A 15,554-nucleotide genomic window follows, 5' to 3' on the forward strand; every position below is an offset into this window, starting at 1 on the left:
GGCAGGAGATCAGAACAAGGTAGACAATTCCTTGAACTCGCAGCTGTTTCTTGTCACTTTGCTCTGTGCTTCCACGAGCGAAAGCTGCACCAAGGGAGCGGGTAGAGGAGAGAGAAGGAACAAGTCTGTGAGCTTCCACAATGCAGCAAAGACAACAAGGGACAAGCCATGGGACAAATGCCATTATTGTGGATCGCTTGGGAATGCAGGTACTGGCTGAAAGTTACGTCTGATGGACAAGAGTAAGCAGTACGAGCTGCTAGGAGCTCCACCAGCCAGCAGTTTTCAACAGCTCACTGCCCACCCGTCCATCCCACGCTGTCTCAGCTTACCTACAAGATGCTGCACAAGACGGGGTGAAAACGAAGGCACTCAGTCGCTGCACAAGGGCAACAAGCGAGCTACTCACGCAGAGCTCAAGCGCTCCAATGAAGGGACGCAGCACGCACTGCTCCTCCCCTCATTCCAGCCTCTTGTGACATCACTAAGGGCCACCAGGCTGCTCCGCCATGACGACAGGGTGGGGAGGCAAGACCATGTCACACGACCAGAAGATTCCAACACCGCACCCAACATTCTAGAATCAGCGGGCCGTTGGAATTCTACCTCAGCCCAATCCTGCACAAGCTGCCATGAGGTCTTCATGACCACAGCGCAGGACCCAGCACTTGCTCCTGTGCAGCCTCGTACGGCTGGCCTCAGGCCGTCCCTCTGCAGGGCCTTCCTGCCCTCGGGCAGATGGACATTGCTTCCCAACAGCATTCCTCGCAGCGCAGGGCCTATGTACAATCCACACTGCAGTCCTATAGATCTGTATCAAGCTATCTATACCTAGACACACAGTCACCACTACCATCTTCTTTCTGAGTCTTGAGGTACACCATTCAGCAGTTTCATTGCCATCAAACAACCCCACTGACGGCACACTGCTGACACAACGTCCTTGCAAACACAGCAACAACTCCTGGCACCGATAGCTCCGGGTACAACAAGCACAGGGCTCTGGGTTGCTTTGGATGCAGTTGCAGCATGGATCTGAGGGCTTTGTGGAAGGGGATATGTTTCAAATTGCACCGACGTTTTCAGACCATTTCTCTTTCGGCATGGTCCCAGCACCTGGCATGCTGATCATCATCCTGAATATACATTTTGTCAAAGTTCTACAACTAATGAAATAGTTCCTTACCAAACGCAATCTGATCACTCTTCTGGCCATATTTTGTTCCAGCTACCGCTTCCTGCAGGTGGCACCAATAGCGCTGCATCACCTATAGCTCTCTGCTCTTACAGTTCTCATGCTGTCTGGGCAGTCCTCGTGGCCTCACAACTCTCTCATGCCACACGTGCCACATTCTGAGGCACAGAAGATATATCGCACTACTTCAAAACGCCTTTTTTTTTTTTAATACAATGATACTAGGGATAATCATCTGGAGCTAGAACATTATAAAAAAATTCCCTTTAGTTCAACCATAAGTCTGCCCCATGGACTCCAGAAGAGCTCTAAGAATACGCAGGGTGGACATGGATGGCAGCTACCATAACAGTAAGCAATGAAAAATGAGGTGGTGAGCCATGCTGTGTCATTGCATCTGCGGGCAGGGATTCTCCTTGGACTGAGCAGAGTGCAGATGTCGCCTGAGAAAAGAACTTAGGATCATTCATGAAAAGCAAATGAGTTGAGTAATTAATTGAAGAAACTCACGTTCTAAAGGTACTTAGAAGGAGAGAGTATTTCCCAACAGAATGGGTTTAACTGTCTATTCCCTGTTTTGCTAGACAGGTCTACTCTATGGATGCTTAGACTGACCTGAGAGGGCATGCTTCAGCACACCCCACAATTTCCAGTTTCCACATCATCCAGGCAGCGCAAGTGCGGTGTACGTCTCCCTTGGCACAGACATCAAGCTTTTCTTCCTGTGCAATCAACTAATTATGACGGGGGAAGGGGACAGTACAGGCCTCACAAGAGAAGAGCCTGGCGGAACGATTTTAGAGCTGGGAGTCAGGCAAATGACTCGGCTCAAGAGCACCTATACCAATGCACGCAGCGTGAGCAACAAGCAGGAGGAACTGGAAGCCATTGTGCACCAGGCTAACTACGATCTAGCTGCTGTTACTGAAACATGGTGGGACTGCTCCCATGACTGGCGCGTTGAGATTGATGGCTATAAGCTCTGCAGAAGGGATAGACAAGGAAGGAAGCCAGAATATTCATCAATTGAACTGAATTGATCCTGCAATTCAGGAACCTCACAAGCAACCTTGTGAAAAAAGAGTCTTAAAAAAAAAAAAAAAAAAAGAAAAGAAAAAGGAGAAAAAGGTAATCAGCATACCAGCAGCTGTTCTTCTTTAAACCATGGTTCCCAAGCATACTGCAATTGGACAAGCTATAGCTTATCACATCAAAAGCCATCTAGAAGATTCACTTATTGGTACTGGCCATGTCGGCATTCGCTCACTGTAAGCATCTGCAGGACAAGTCCTTGGACCGAATGACCTTGTGCACCCATCCTTCTGTCTCAGCTGCAAGAATAATCCTCACTCCCAGCCATTTCCAGTTTTCTTTCTTACAAAAGATGAAAGGTATAAAGAAGCTCTTCATTCAAAAGTTACTTGATTATACAAACAACTAAATTCCAGCCTGCTTTAATCCAAAGTGCCATCTAGTTTGCATACAGAGAACTAGGGTGCATATAGGAAAGAACGCAAGCACACTCTAGTTTTCAATGGCCAGAATATCATAATAAACACATAGAAAAACAGCCTTTACTCTGGAGGCTTGTATGGCAAAGCCAATTGTTTGGACCAGCTCATTAATATACTATATCTAGTTTGTCAATTCCAGCTACGTATTTTATACGTCATTATGATCAATGATTGTGGAAGCCCAAAGGGCAATCTCTCATTTTCAACAGACTTCCTTTTTGACAGAGATGGAATTTATTACATTTAAAATTCATCACTCCTCTTTGTTTGCAACACTGTCCTCTGACAAACTCCTCAACACAATCAGCTCAAGTCTTCTACCTGAATTTCTGGGATGACTGTGACAAGTATTCCTTCACGATGCTCAGATGTGCACTGTCTCCCATGAGCATCTTGCTGGACGCAGCATGCTGCAGCATCTTTGCAACAGAGCCAAGATTTCTTCATTGATCTGCAGTCAGCTGCCCTCCAGCTGAAAGATCCATTAGGTCAAATGCATCCGGTGCCACCATGGCTGGATTCACGTAGCGGTGATAGAGTAAGTTGCCAACAATCTAGGACAAGTTGAGGAGAGAAAAAAACACGTGGAAAACCAATGGCACAGACCTCCACTGAGTTTTACTGACACTACTCCGAGTGAGTTCTGACCAATTACTTTCCTGTGAGCTGTGGGCCCCGTTCCAGATGCAGGGTCAACTGCGCTGCCTTTAATAAGCACATGCTGTCCCAAAGAATCTTAGTTTCACACTGTCACATAGATACATACACTAAATAAATGCACAACTGTGCATTTAATCCAGAAGTAAGAAACTCAGAAGTACCGAAGATGAGCGGTATTTGACATTTCAAAAGAAGTCCAATTCACCAGCTAAGTGAGCAGCAATGAACGCCGAGGCCCCAAAGATAAAGACAGCCCGTTATCCACGTGCTCATCCATCTACTTCTAACCCGTATTGGACATTTGCCTGCAGTAATTCCCACAACAAAAAGGCATTGGCCCAGCACGCTGACATGCAGCAAAAGTTCCCACGCCACATGCTTCAGTATTTCCTGGAGTTTCACATCAATCTGCGCAGAACCAAGTCACAGAATCTGGGCTTCTCCTGCTTCACGTGCGATTTGAATGCACAGAAGAGATCAGAGGTGTGAAGAAATGGCAAAAACAGAAAGAAGCAGCTTCGCCATTGCTAAGCTGACCCAGAAATTAACTGCTTTCAGAGAGGTCATGGTTTTGACAGCGGTTTCAGCTCTTGCTCTACTATCCCAGGTGACGGCACATGGTCACAACAGACAAAACTGTTCACTACCAGTCATAAGAAACACATTTGTGAGAGAAATCATATTGATAATAGTAAAACATGTAGTAGGAAGACAAGAACAGTACACTGTAGGAGTAGTTTTAGGCCCTAATGCATCTACAGGCAGTCACCGCACACAGCTGCAGTTCAGAGTGCGGCATGGGCCGTGACATTGTTTCCACAAGGATTAATAAAAACTGCAGCTTTCCACCTACATTTACAGATGGAAAAAATGAATTCACCTGCACAGAAAGAATCGATGCCTCAGAACGGGAAAGCACGGAACCAGAAGAGAGAAGAAAACGGCATTCAGATTGGGAATTACTTCGTAATGAAGCAGAGACAGAAAAGCTTAAAGAGACTGGGGCAAGTAATATCAAAGCCACTCTTTGTTTTATTAAGAAGAAGAGCACTCACAGACAGAAAGACCTTCAAAATAACAAACGCCAGGACAATCCCAATGAAAGCCACAATGCTGTGCTCATTTGGAAGCATTTACTACTAACATCCTTCTCGTTCTCTAAAGTACGGAAATGTACAACACAAAACTGCCCACACCTCATGAAAAATGACACCGTATACTTTGTTGCAGCTACTGCAATGCCCCAGAATATTGTAAGGGAAGTGAGAAGAGTAGAATTCTGCACACGGGCCTTTTCAACTTGGCACTGTCTCTTTAAAAAAAGAGCAACTGACTCAGATAACACCAGCAAAACCAAGGTGCACCATTCAGCAGCAAGAGCATCCCAAAGCCAAGAACCCTAGGGGGCACAATGCCCAAGATATTAAAAGCAAAAGGAAAAGCAGTAGGGTGACTTCTTCTGAACGCTGTATTATGTCTCCTTTGATAAACATGTATCCAGCAATCCAAAGCACAGGGCAAAGTACTTTATACCCATAACAACAAATAGCCTGTCTACTTAAACTGCAGCTTTGAAACTTCTCTGCACACGTACACCCAACAAACAACACTGAGATCCATCTGCTGCAGTCAGCGTGGCTTAAGATTAAGAGCTTGTTCAGGTGTAACATCATACAGCAACTTGCTATTTGGAAAAGTCAGATGTGAAGGTGAGCACTCCTCAGCCTAATATACTTTTGTCAGTGCCAGGCAGAATTTTTGGCTTGACACACAAACAGATCCACGCTCACCTGGCTGCAAAGAGCTGCACGCTTTCACTTTCATTAGAATGCTAGCACTGAAAGAGCAAAGGACTTCTCATGTCCTCTGCTGTCCCTGCAGCAGTCGCTGTGAGAACAGGCCCAGCTAACTCTGAACTGTATCTTTCTGTACCACATGCAGACACGCTCTCTAGAGTCAAGAAGGTCACCTGCGATACGCAGTAGTACCTCAGGTCGCAAATAAATCAGTGAAAACACAAGCTGCACATTGCAGTGTTAAGATAGTAACTCACGCAGCGTGCTGCGCTGGGACAGTTGTCTTTTACTTCATAGCATTGCTTTTCCACCACTTCCCTTTAAGTGCCTTAAAAACAAAACAAATACAACCAACAACAGAATCCTCAAAATCTGGTCAACATCAAGCACTGGAAGAAACACAGAACTCTGACTGGGGACGGATGGGAGCCCATCAAGAGTTTATAGACACAGATTAAAGGGAGGACAGGGACAGATGACGTAGCGGGGGATCTACAGGCCAACCAACCAGGATGACCACGTGGATGAAACCTTCTCATGGGCAGACAGGAACAGCTGCATGCTGTGATTCTATGAACACGGCCTGTGTTGAGAAGGAGCACAATGCTCATCTTGTTCCAACCCCCCGCTGTGTGCAGGTTCACCAACCAGCAGCCCAGGCTGCCCAGAGCCACATCCAGCCAGGCCTTGCACGCCTCCAGGGATGGGGCATCCACAGCCTCCTTGGGCAGCCTGCCCGAGTTGTGGGCAGAGATTGGCTTGGTAGAGTAAGAGCTACGGTATCTGTATCTATGAGTTAACACAGAAGAAATGCTCTGGGGCTTTTCTTGGCCTATCTCTTCATGAGATTCACTTCTAATAGGCTCAACACCCCTGTCACAAGATGATCTTTATACCTTTCAGAAGAAAGCCATCTCGAGCAGATGGAAAAAAGCTGGTATCCATTGGACAGATGCATGCAATGAATACAGGGATGGTTCGGAACGATTAACAGAGCAATGCAAAGCAGCTGAGCAACTTTCAGAAAAAAACAGTAGCAACAGCTTCCATACCTGGCCTCACCATTCTGAGATCCCATCTGGTTCACCCAGCACTTGTAAATATCCACTGGATCCGTTCTGACGTTGAGCGATTCGTCCTCATTTATTTCCTTCACAACTGGGGCCAAGATCTGCCTCAGTGCGTTCTCACCACGGGCACCACGGTTGAAAGAGCGCATCTCAAAAATACAGAGGAAACAAAGGGAGTTCTACACAGGCACAACTATTTTCTTTCAGTATTTCAACAAGTAAGCAATCAGCAACAAAAGCCATTCACAGCATGCCGCTATGGGAAATCCAGCAGCAGAGAATAAAGCATAGACATGCACTTTCCTGAACTACTACTCCAAGAAAAGATAATAATAATTAAACAAACCTTTTAGGTGTTACCTGTTGGAGGGCACATACCATCCTCATACTTAAAAGCATCAAAAAAGGCATGACTGCCTCCAACATTACATGTATTTGCTATTCCTAGCAAGTTGTGAAGCTCCGTATCAGCCAGAAGTCATAAACACCAAACTCCTAAGTGGCAATCAACTCAATTATGCCGACAGACAGCCAGAATCCTTAAGCCTGACAGCCAGTAAAAAACCCAAACCAGACAGCATCTGATTTTCAGCCTCCTCATCAGTTTTGGAAAACAGTGACCTTCGCGTCAGCTTCACTCTGGCCTGTAAAGCCCAAGCTCGCAGTCTGTGCCAAGTCCTTCTTACTAGACAGCAGAGAACTTAGATGGGAATGAATCTTAGGAAAGCACTGCAGTAGATCAAAAACAGTGCCTCCCTGAGCAAGAAAGCACTGGCTAAAGAAAAATGGCTTTAATCCTAAAGAACAAAGGTAATTCCTCCTCCTTCCAGGTTACAGAAAGGACTGACGTGAAACAGCATGAGCAGAAGGCAGGGACAGGTCAGCATTATCAGCTAATGAGCACGGGACATCACACAACAACAGCTGCAATTTTAGCAGCGGCCCAAACTCAGGCAACAGCAAGGCTGTGTCCTACGCTACAACGTACTTGATCTCTTCCTGCAATGCTGTTTGCAACAGCCGCAACAGCAGAGATTCCTCTCTCTGACTGGATGCGTAGTTATGCAGCGTGAAGATGGCTGAATCCATGAACTCTGTGGGTTTGTTTTGAGGCATCTGCAAAAGCAGCTTGGCCAAGTACGTTGGAGTAGTCTAAAACAAGAAGAAAAAGTACTTAGTGCAAGTGTATAATCAATGACTATTAAGATGTTGTCATTATGAAATAAACAAGAGAGTTTGACAAAGCAGACTAAGCTAACAAAAGGAGAATAAATAGAAGGCTTACCCCTATCCTGGGCTCACTTACAAAACTCCAGCAGAGCAGATCTCCAGACGAGATCCTTCCCCACTGGTAGCCAGCTCTTAAACAGGTCTAGGAGGGCTGTAGCCTGGCTGCACCCCTTCCAGCAGCACAGCTGCATTGCCTTCACCTGTGCTCCTCTGCCTGACTCACTGCTCGCCTCAGGTGATCAATCAGAGGTTCAGGCCATGACTCAGCAGTTCCCATACAGCACGTGTCCACAAAAGCCAACACCACAAAGACAGACAGCGCCTCAACACTGCAGAGCATTTAAGCACAGACTGTTCCAATACACGTAAGCATCTATGACAAGAGCAGTGAATGAAAAGCTGCATACCTCAAGTAGAAAAGATGCTGATAGGCTTCCAGCTTTTCCCTCTCCTCTTTGCTCCAAGCTTTCAAACCTCCCTTTTGCTCGTTCAGCGTCATCACGTCACAGAGCTGTTCCTTGTTCTCCTTGCTAAGATTTTTGCTATGAGAAACAACATCCTGCAAAGAACACAGAGGGACAGATTCCACATTTAAATAACACGCAATATGGGAAAAAGCTGCATGATAGCACTTCCTTTTGTGTGGATAAGGCAGTCAAGGTACATCAGGAGATCATGAAGTGAAACATTATCTGTTACAGCAGCGATTTCTGACTTGTCCCCACATTCCAGAATTGGTTGAGAACCTACAAGGACTAAGAGCAGGGACTACTGTCACAGCTGGTAGCGTTCTGAAGATGCTTGAAAATGCCTTTCTTTCTCAACTGTGCTTGAAGCCCCAAGCCCTGCTTCCATTTTGCTGACTCCCTGCCTCCACTGCTCTGATAACGATGATACTTTTTGCTGCCAGCATCAGCCCAAGAGCTGGAGCCTCCTTTGGAACTGAACTTCACTGCTGCCATGGTTCAGATTTTACACAAGGTCAAGCCTAGCGCCACGCTATTCAGGACCAAAGGAAAAGGTGACTGTAACTTCAGCTTGAGTTAAAAAAAGGCACCGCTGTATCAGCAACGTTGTTCTTGTGTGCAATCAATCGTCAGCAAAGTGACAGAGGGGGCTTCCATCAGCCAACCAACACCAAGCAGCCTGAGCACATTTCCTGCTCCAAAATCACCTCCCCCTTCTGATACAGCACACAGAACGTGAGAAGAAATTGAGGTGTGCGAGTCCATGACTCACGTAACCACAAGTGAACAGACAAACAGTTCTCTCAGCCTTCAAGCATTCCATCTATTGCTTTCCCTTGGTCCCGAGTGGGCTTTTTTCTGGTGCTTTGTTTTTAAAACACTTGAAGCCTTGATGTTTCTTCTGCAGTTCTCTTTCTAGGGATACATAGTAATAAGTGGAACAGTTAGGAACTTACTGGGAGGAAAACCTGTAACTCTGGGGGAAATATTTCCCACTGCATCTGAGTAAGTGAGATCCAGGCTCAGAAGGTCCTCATGCTAACTGCCATTGGCCTCAATTCACTCTGCTCATCTCCCAGCACTGCATTTCCTACCTGCAGTGTCATTCTGCTCTTCACTAGCAGTCCAATCTTGAGGTCCATGAGATTGAGGTCATTTTCAAGCTGTTCTCATAGCTCTCTTCCTGTTGTAGATCTCACTAACAGTATTTTTCTGCAAATAGAGATTCAAAGCATATTAGCTTTATTCTTTTGGCCACACTTACTGAGGGTTTTGTAGTCTTCTCCTGCTTTGTTTCCTCGGATAAAAGCTTGAGCTTTTCTAACGTCAGTTATCTAGAATGGGAAAAAAAAAACAGCCACTTATACTTGTTAAGGGCAGAGTAAAAAAAAAAAAGTGTCAGACACTGAATTCATTTCACAATCTCTTACGTGGTCTCTGAAATATTGCAGGTGATCTCTGTAACGCCTTCTGCCTTGATACATCCTGGCCAGTGACTGAATCTATAGGAAAGAATCCCAAAGCAGGGCAGATAAAAGTCTTCTCCACAAATATTGCTACCAAAAATGTTGAAGAAAAAAAAAAAAAAAAAAAAAAAAACCCAAAACCATAGCATTTGCTACCTTCACTTCTTTGTCCTTGTGTGCTCATCAGTAATCCAAATGGATTTGATTTGCTTTCCTCTGTTTATAGCCACGCCACTGGGACTGAAAACACACACAAGAAAAAAGGCGACTTTTCAAAGTGAAGAGCAGTAATTTACTACTCTATGCTTCTTTCTGCTGCTCAGTTTCCACTTCCCTTTGGCTGAATAAAATGTAACAGAGACATGCTCATCTTACAAGACATGCCGTAAGAGATATGCAGTGAAGCCTTAACTATTTCTTCCACCACCAGCTGTCGTTGTGAGGGACTTAGCAGCACCCCCCACCAAGGGCAAAACACAGCTAGAGAACAAATGACTAAAACTAAACAACCAAAAGCACCATCCATTGCACAATTCTCAATGCCATCTTCAATTCTCCAAACCCACGGACTAATGGGAAGAGGGAGAGAAGTAATTTATACATAGTGATTCCCAGGGAGAAGGAAAAGCCTTCCAATACTTTGCAAAATGAAGATAATTGTGTGTGGCAACTGCTTGACTTGAACAAAACCAGTCAGTAAGCGTGCGTGTGGAGAGCAACTGACAAGTACAAGCTTCTAACAGAATCAGTGATGCATGCAAGTGATGGCTGGAACTTGCTTCTTCAAAAACCTCATTCTGGAGTTGAATTCCTGACAGACAAGACAGCCTCGACAACGTGCCTGAAGCTTCACCATCAGGTTCTCTTTGGCCAGCCACAACTGCTCTCGCTCGTATGCTGCCGTGACTCCAGATACAGTGCTCTAGATTAGTGTTTTGGTAGGAAGAAGAGCCAGGAAGAGAAAAGGGAGATGCAAAAATGACATGTTACACAGCGGCTTCTGTGTTCTGCTCAAGAGAAACTTACAAGTTGCTTTTCGGTGAGCAGCAACACCACCGTCTTGTTCTGGTGATCAAGGTGTGCACATTCTCCACAATAGGACAAAGAGGTGCTGACGTGCAAAGTAGACAGTGAGCAGTGAAATAAGATACAAAGCTTGCTAACTTTACTACTGTGGGAAACATTACTTCTGAAAGTTGCAATAAGGCCTGAAATAGGGGCAACTTCAACTTCAGAGGAAAAGAGCACGTACTTTACCTGCATCTCCTCCCGTGACAGCTGTGTGTCATTCTGCACAAATTCCGTCGGCTCATCCCATCCTCCCTCTCTGGTCCTCACGTTATGATAATGATGACAGCCTCCTCTCACCCAGTGTTTCACCCGTTCACTGCCACTGCCTCCTGAAAGCAGAAATGCTGCTATGTTGAAAGCAAACACGTGTCTATCTTCCTCACATACAAATACTACAAGAAGGAAAAGCATGGAGAGGGCCCTTCCTCCAAGCAATAGAAGGAAGGCCGCAGATTCCAACAAACCACCACAAGAACTACCTAAGCACAATATATTCTACAAGTGGGGAATATTTCACTGCTACCTTTTTCATTTCCTTCCTACCTTTTTTTTCTTTCCTTTAACAAAGACTTCAGTTTACAAGGCAGCCTCAATTTCCTATAACATGAGATTCTAACAAGATACCCAGAACGCAAGACTGCTCCTCACATTTCTCCCCCTCTGCTTTCCATTCTACAGGCAATCATCTTGAATTTACTGCACTAGCTGGTAGCTATTGGGGTTCACCTGTGGCCACTTTTCTCCTTTCGACTTCTGCCAACTCTCGCTGGTATGTCTCTGCACACTCTGCAGCGACTCCGTACAGCCCCACATCTGGTGAGCACAAGGCACTCAGGGTAGGGCTGGTATCTCCGTGACCGACTGCTGCATTCACGGCCAGAATGCCTAAGGAAACTTCAACAACAGGAGAGGGCAGGTTACCTGCGCAGTCAGGAGCTCAGTGGCTCACAACAGACTTAAGAGAGCAAGGCACTGTGCCAGTGTACACAAATACTTTCCTGTAGTTATGCACAAAAGTACTGATTAAAAAAAGACAACTTGGTGTACAACAACCTTTTCAGTACAGTGTGCATCTGTGTATGGCACAGTGTCTGACAGCGCTTTTTTTTGTGCTCTTAGTCCTACCATGGTGCTGATTTATCAACAGTACTTCTCTACAACCTTTTATCCATTCACTCAGCTGTACTCTGACAACAGCTGTAGTCCAGGCAGCTTCTTCTTGCAGAGCCCTGCTACAGCAGACAACTGACTCAAAAAGCACCTTTCCAGTGACTGCACCGTTCCTAGCAAGAATAGCAACCTGAACACAGAACAGGTTATCAACAAGAACAAGATGAGGAAAGAGCTAACCCAGGGCTACTCCAGAACTCTGTTGCAAACACGGTACAAAATCAACCACAGGTATCTCACCGAAGCAGTAAACACGAGACACAGTCATTTTCAGCACTGAGCAAATGTCTGTTCGCACACACAGAGGTAGAAGGGTATCAGAACATCTTATTCAGGCTCAAAGAAACAGACTTTAATCCTGCTTTTGACCAAATGTTCTTTGGCACAGTCCACCTGCCAACTGCACTGATTTGTGTTGTTACCTGCACTTAGTGCAAAAAAAATAAAAAGTACTTTGAGAAATACTTCATAGAATTCAGGCAACAGTACAACACAAATGAAAGCTAAGATGCACCACAACTGTGCACATGAACATCCTCTATTGGGTTGACTACCCAACCACAGACAGACACAGTGATCTGCTAATGTCAAACACTTGGACAGAGATTCAATAGGTATCTCTGCCTAGGATGTAACACAGTCACAAGCACAACTGAAACAACGACATATGCTTCCAAAAAGATTTAAAGAATTGAAGTTTAAAGGCTGTGACATTCATTGTTGAAAGAAAAAACTTCTACACCTACCTGAAGCAAACACTTGTATTTTAATTTCCTTTGCATGTGTACATTTCTTGCTCGAGCCAAGGCACAGCTGTTTCATCCTGAGTGTCCTGAAGAGAATATGATGAGGAAAGCATTCGCAGCATGAGGAAAAGAGCGTCACTGGTTGTGCAAAACAAAACCACCACCTCTGAGCAATTGCAGCTTCAAGGGATACAGGAAGCACTTCAGTATCTTTCTAATCAATTTCAACACAAGGCCATAATGGACATTTGTTACTAGCAGAAGCAACTACAGCATTACCAGGCCAAAACTCATCTCAGGACAAGGAACTCCCACCAAGAGTTCCAGCAGTGGTATCACTCCAACAGACATCAAGGCACTGAACACTGAAACAAATGACACTGAACACATCTCCCCATATCTCCAAAAAGAAGGTACGTCTGCCACTCTGGACGTACGATTAGCTAGAGCAATCCATCTCCAGCAGTTCATATCTTGCAGCCCATCTCTGTAGTTCACCAAGATTCACGTGTTATGCCTGCATCTCTCTTTCCTTCATACAGACAGATCCAAACTGGCCAGGTAACATCAGCTGATAGCATGCAGCGTTCACCCTTTCATTTCCAGATCTGTTTCCCAGCTTTTCTCCCAACATCAGGAATGCCCTCAGTACACAGATGCAAAGGCTTCTTGACAGGTACTTTTAACTACACCCACCTGTGCTTTCTCTCTCTTAGCCCGAAGCAGTGTGCCCTGATAATGCTGACCTACCTGTGGGGTTACACCCTCCAGGTTTGCTGCAGGAATCTGTAAGGCTTGCAGAGTTTTTCTGGTGTCTCCTTCATCCAGCGCCTCGCTGATAAGCCCAACAGCCAAAACTCCTACAGAGAAAGGGATAGAAGAAGAAATACAAGATCCAATCCTTTACCATCATCACAAAACTGTGCTTTGGAAGAAAAGTGCTGTTAGTGCTAAACCAAATACCCGCTGAGAATAGCAACATTTTCATAGCAATCATTTTCTACTAGCAAAGAAAGCAAGACCACTTCTCCACCTTCAAGAAGCCACACATTTTTGGACACAGTAATAAATAAAGGAAAAAGGAGAAAAAAGATCCCTCGAGGAGACCACATGAATGGACACATGAATGAGTTCTTCAACACGTAGCTCAAATCCACTAGAAGGGAATTATCAAAACCTCAATGGCCAGGGCTAGTAAGTTACAAGCTTGCAAGAATCCTTCAGAATCAGGCTCTTCACACCAAGCTATAGCTTTGCACAGAACGCCATTCAGAAATACACTGCCTTCACTTCTGAAATACCAGGATTTATTGGATGCATGTACTAGGAGCTGTATTACAACAGATAACAGGGGGTGCTGCCAGGGACAGCGAGGACTACAGCTCAACTAACTGAAAACAGACATAAATAGATAGCTTACAGTTAGCTAAATGTGAACAAAGCCTGAGTCACATATGCCAAACCTACAGCAAATCACAAAGTAATCTGGGTTGGAATGGACACCCAGAGATCGTGTGATGCAACGTATATTGAATATTCAATTGTTGCTTGCTGAAAGAAGCAACAGTTCAAATCACAGTTGGAGAGTTTACAACAAAGATCTTTCAGAAGAAAGCGAGGAGCTCAGAGTGGATGCAACTTGGGTTAAAACACCCAAAGACTGCAGCTTTTTCTTCTGCACGCAGTAGGAGAATCACAGAGTGGAACGTTTTATAGCAGGCACTGCATTTGGACAAAGCAAAGATTAAGGAACAATACACGCTAGGGACACCACAGGAACCAGGATTGCTAAGAAGACTGTATGACTGCTGTAAAAAAGCACCATGTCAAGGACCATTTAACTAACTATGCTTTCTTTAATGACAAGGTCACCTCTGTATTTCACCTAGAAAAGCCCGTTGAGGGCTTTTTGGATTTCAGTCAACTTTTCAGCACCGTTTCTCACAGAATCCTGGACAAAACATCCAACATACGACTAGACAACAATACAATGCAGTGGGTGAATGAGTGGCTGATGGGTCAGGCCCAAAAAGCCACAGTAAACGAGGTCACATCACTCTGGCAGTCAGTCACTCCAGGGGTTCCCCAGGGCTCTATTTTAGGGCCAGCTTTCTTGAATGCTTTCATAAAGACTTGGATGTAAGACTAGAAGGTGTTACGAGCAAGCTGACTGACAACACTAAACTGGGAGCAACTGCTGAATCTGTGGAGGGTGAAGAGGCCTTGCATAGAGATCCTGAGAAATTAGAGAGCTGAGCAATCACCAACTGCAAGAAATTGAGTACGAGCAAGTGACAGATTCTGCACCTGGGAAAGGGCAACCCTGGCTATACACACAGACTAAGGGGGGAGATGCTGGAGAGCAGCCACGATGAAAGAGATTGGAGGGTCCTGGTTGACAGTAAGTTGAATACGAGTCAACAGTGTTCCCACGTAGCCAGGAGGGCCAACAGTATTCTGGAGAGCATCAAGCACAGCACTACTAGCAGGTCAAGAGAAGGGGACTGTCCCACCCTACTCTGCATTGTTGTGGCCCCATCCTGAGTACGGTGTACAGTTTGGGTCACCCCAGTAGGAAAAGGACATAAAACTATTGGAAAGAGTCCAAAGGATGGCTACAAAGATGGCGTAGGGTCTAGAGGGGAACACATACGAAGAGCAGCTGAAGTCCTCAGTCCAGAGAAGAGACTGAGCAGAAACTTCGTGGTGCTCTACAGCTTCCCGACCAGGGGCAGCAGAGGGGCAGGCACTGATCGCTCCCTGGCGAACAACAACAGAAGCCAAGGGAACAGCCTGGAGATGTGACAGGGGAGATCTGAATTGGATTTCTGTTTCCAGTGGTCCCGCACTGGAACTGCCTCCCCCAAGGCAGCGGTCACAGCAATGAGCTTGCCAGAGCTCAAGAAGCATTTGGACAATGCTCTCAGACAGACGGTCTGATTTTTAGGCGGTCCAGAGCCGAGCCAGGACTTGGACTCCATGATCCTCGTGAGTCCCTCCCAACTTGGGATGTCCCGTGATTCCACAAAACTTGTTACCTACACCAGTGCACAGAGGCATACTTCAAGAACAGTATGAAGATCTACAGAAAGCCTTCCTTTCACACGTTATTCAAAGTTACAGCTGGTAGTGGACCAAGACTACCATTAGAATTCTTTCTGTCCTGCAC

The 15,554-nt window shown here is 45.5% G+C and overlaps 1 protein-coding gene and 1 long non-coding RNA gene across 3 annotated transcripts in view; both read right to left on the minus strand.

Moving 5' to 3' along the window:
• Positions 1 to 15,554, minus strand: part of LOC128077826 (rho GTPase-activating protein 32-like) — a 96,256-nt gene that overhangs the window by 53,814 nt on the left and 26,888 nt on the right. The gene's annotated exons all lie outside the window — the stretch shown is intronic.
• Positions 7,015 to 8,118, minus strand: LOC128077737 (uncharacterized). Of its 2 annotated transcripts, none has more exons than XR_008205156.1 (3): positions 7,873 to 8,118; positions 7,521 to 7,794; positions 7,015 to 7,387 (listed from the first exon to the last, which is right to left on the minus strand). It is a non-coding gene; the product is annotated as an uncharacterized LOC128077737 (long non-coding RNA). The 2 variants fall into 2 exon arrangements; XR_008205155.1 differs by having other exon boundaries at positions 7,542 to 7,794; positions 7,873 to 8,113.

Source organism: Tympanuchus pallidicinctus, unplaced genomic scaffold, assembly GCF_026119805.1.
Source record: "Tympanuchus pallidicinctus isolate F22 unplaced genomic scaffold, pur_lepc_1.0 scaffold16, whole genome shotgun sequence".
NCBI classification, from domain to species: Eukaryota; Metazoa; Chordata; class Aves; order Galliformes; family Phasianidae; genus Tympanuchus; species Tympanuchus pallidicinctus.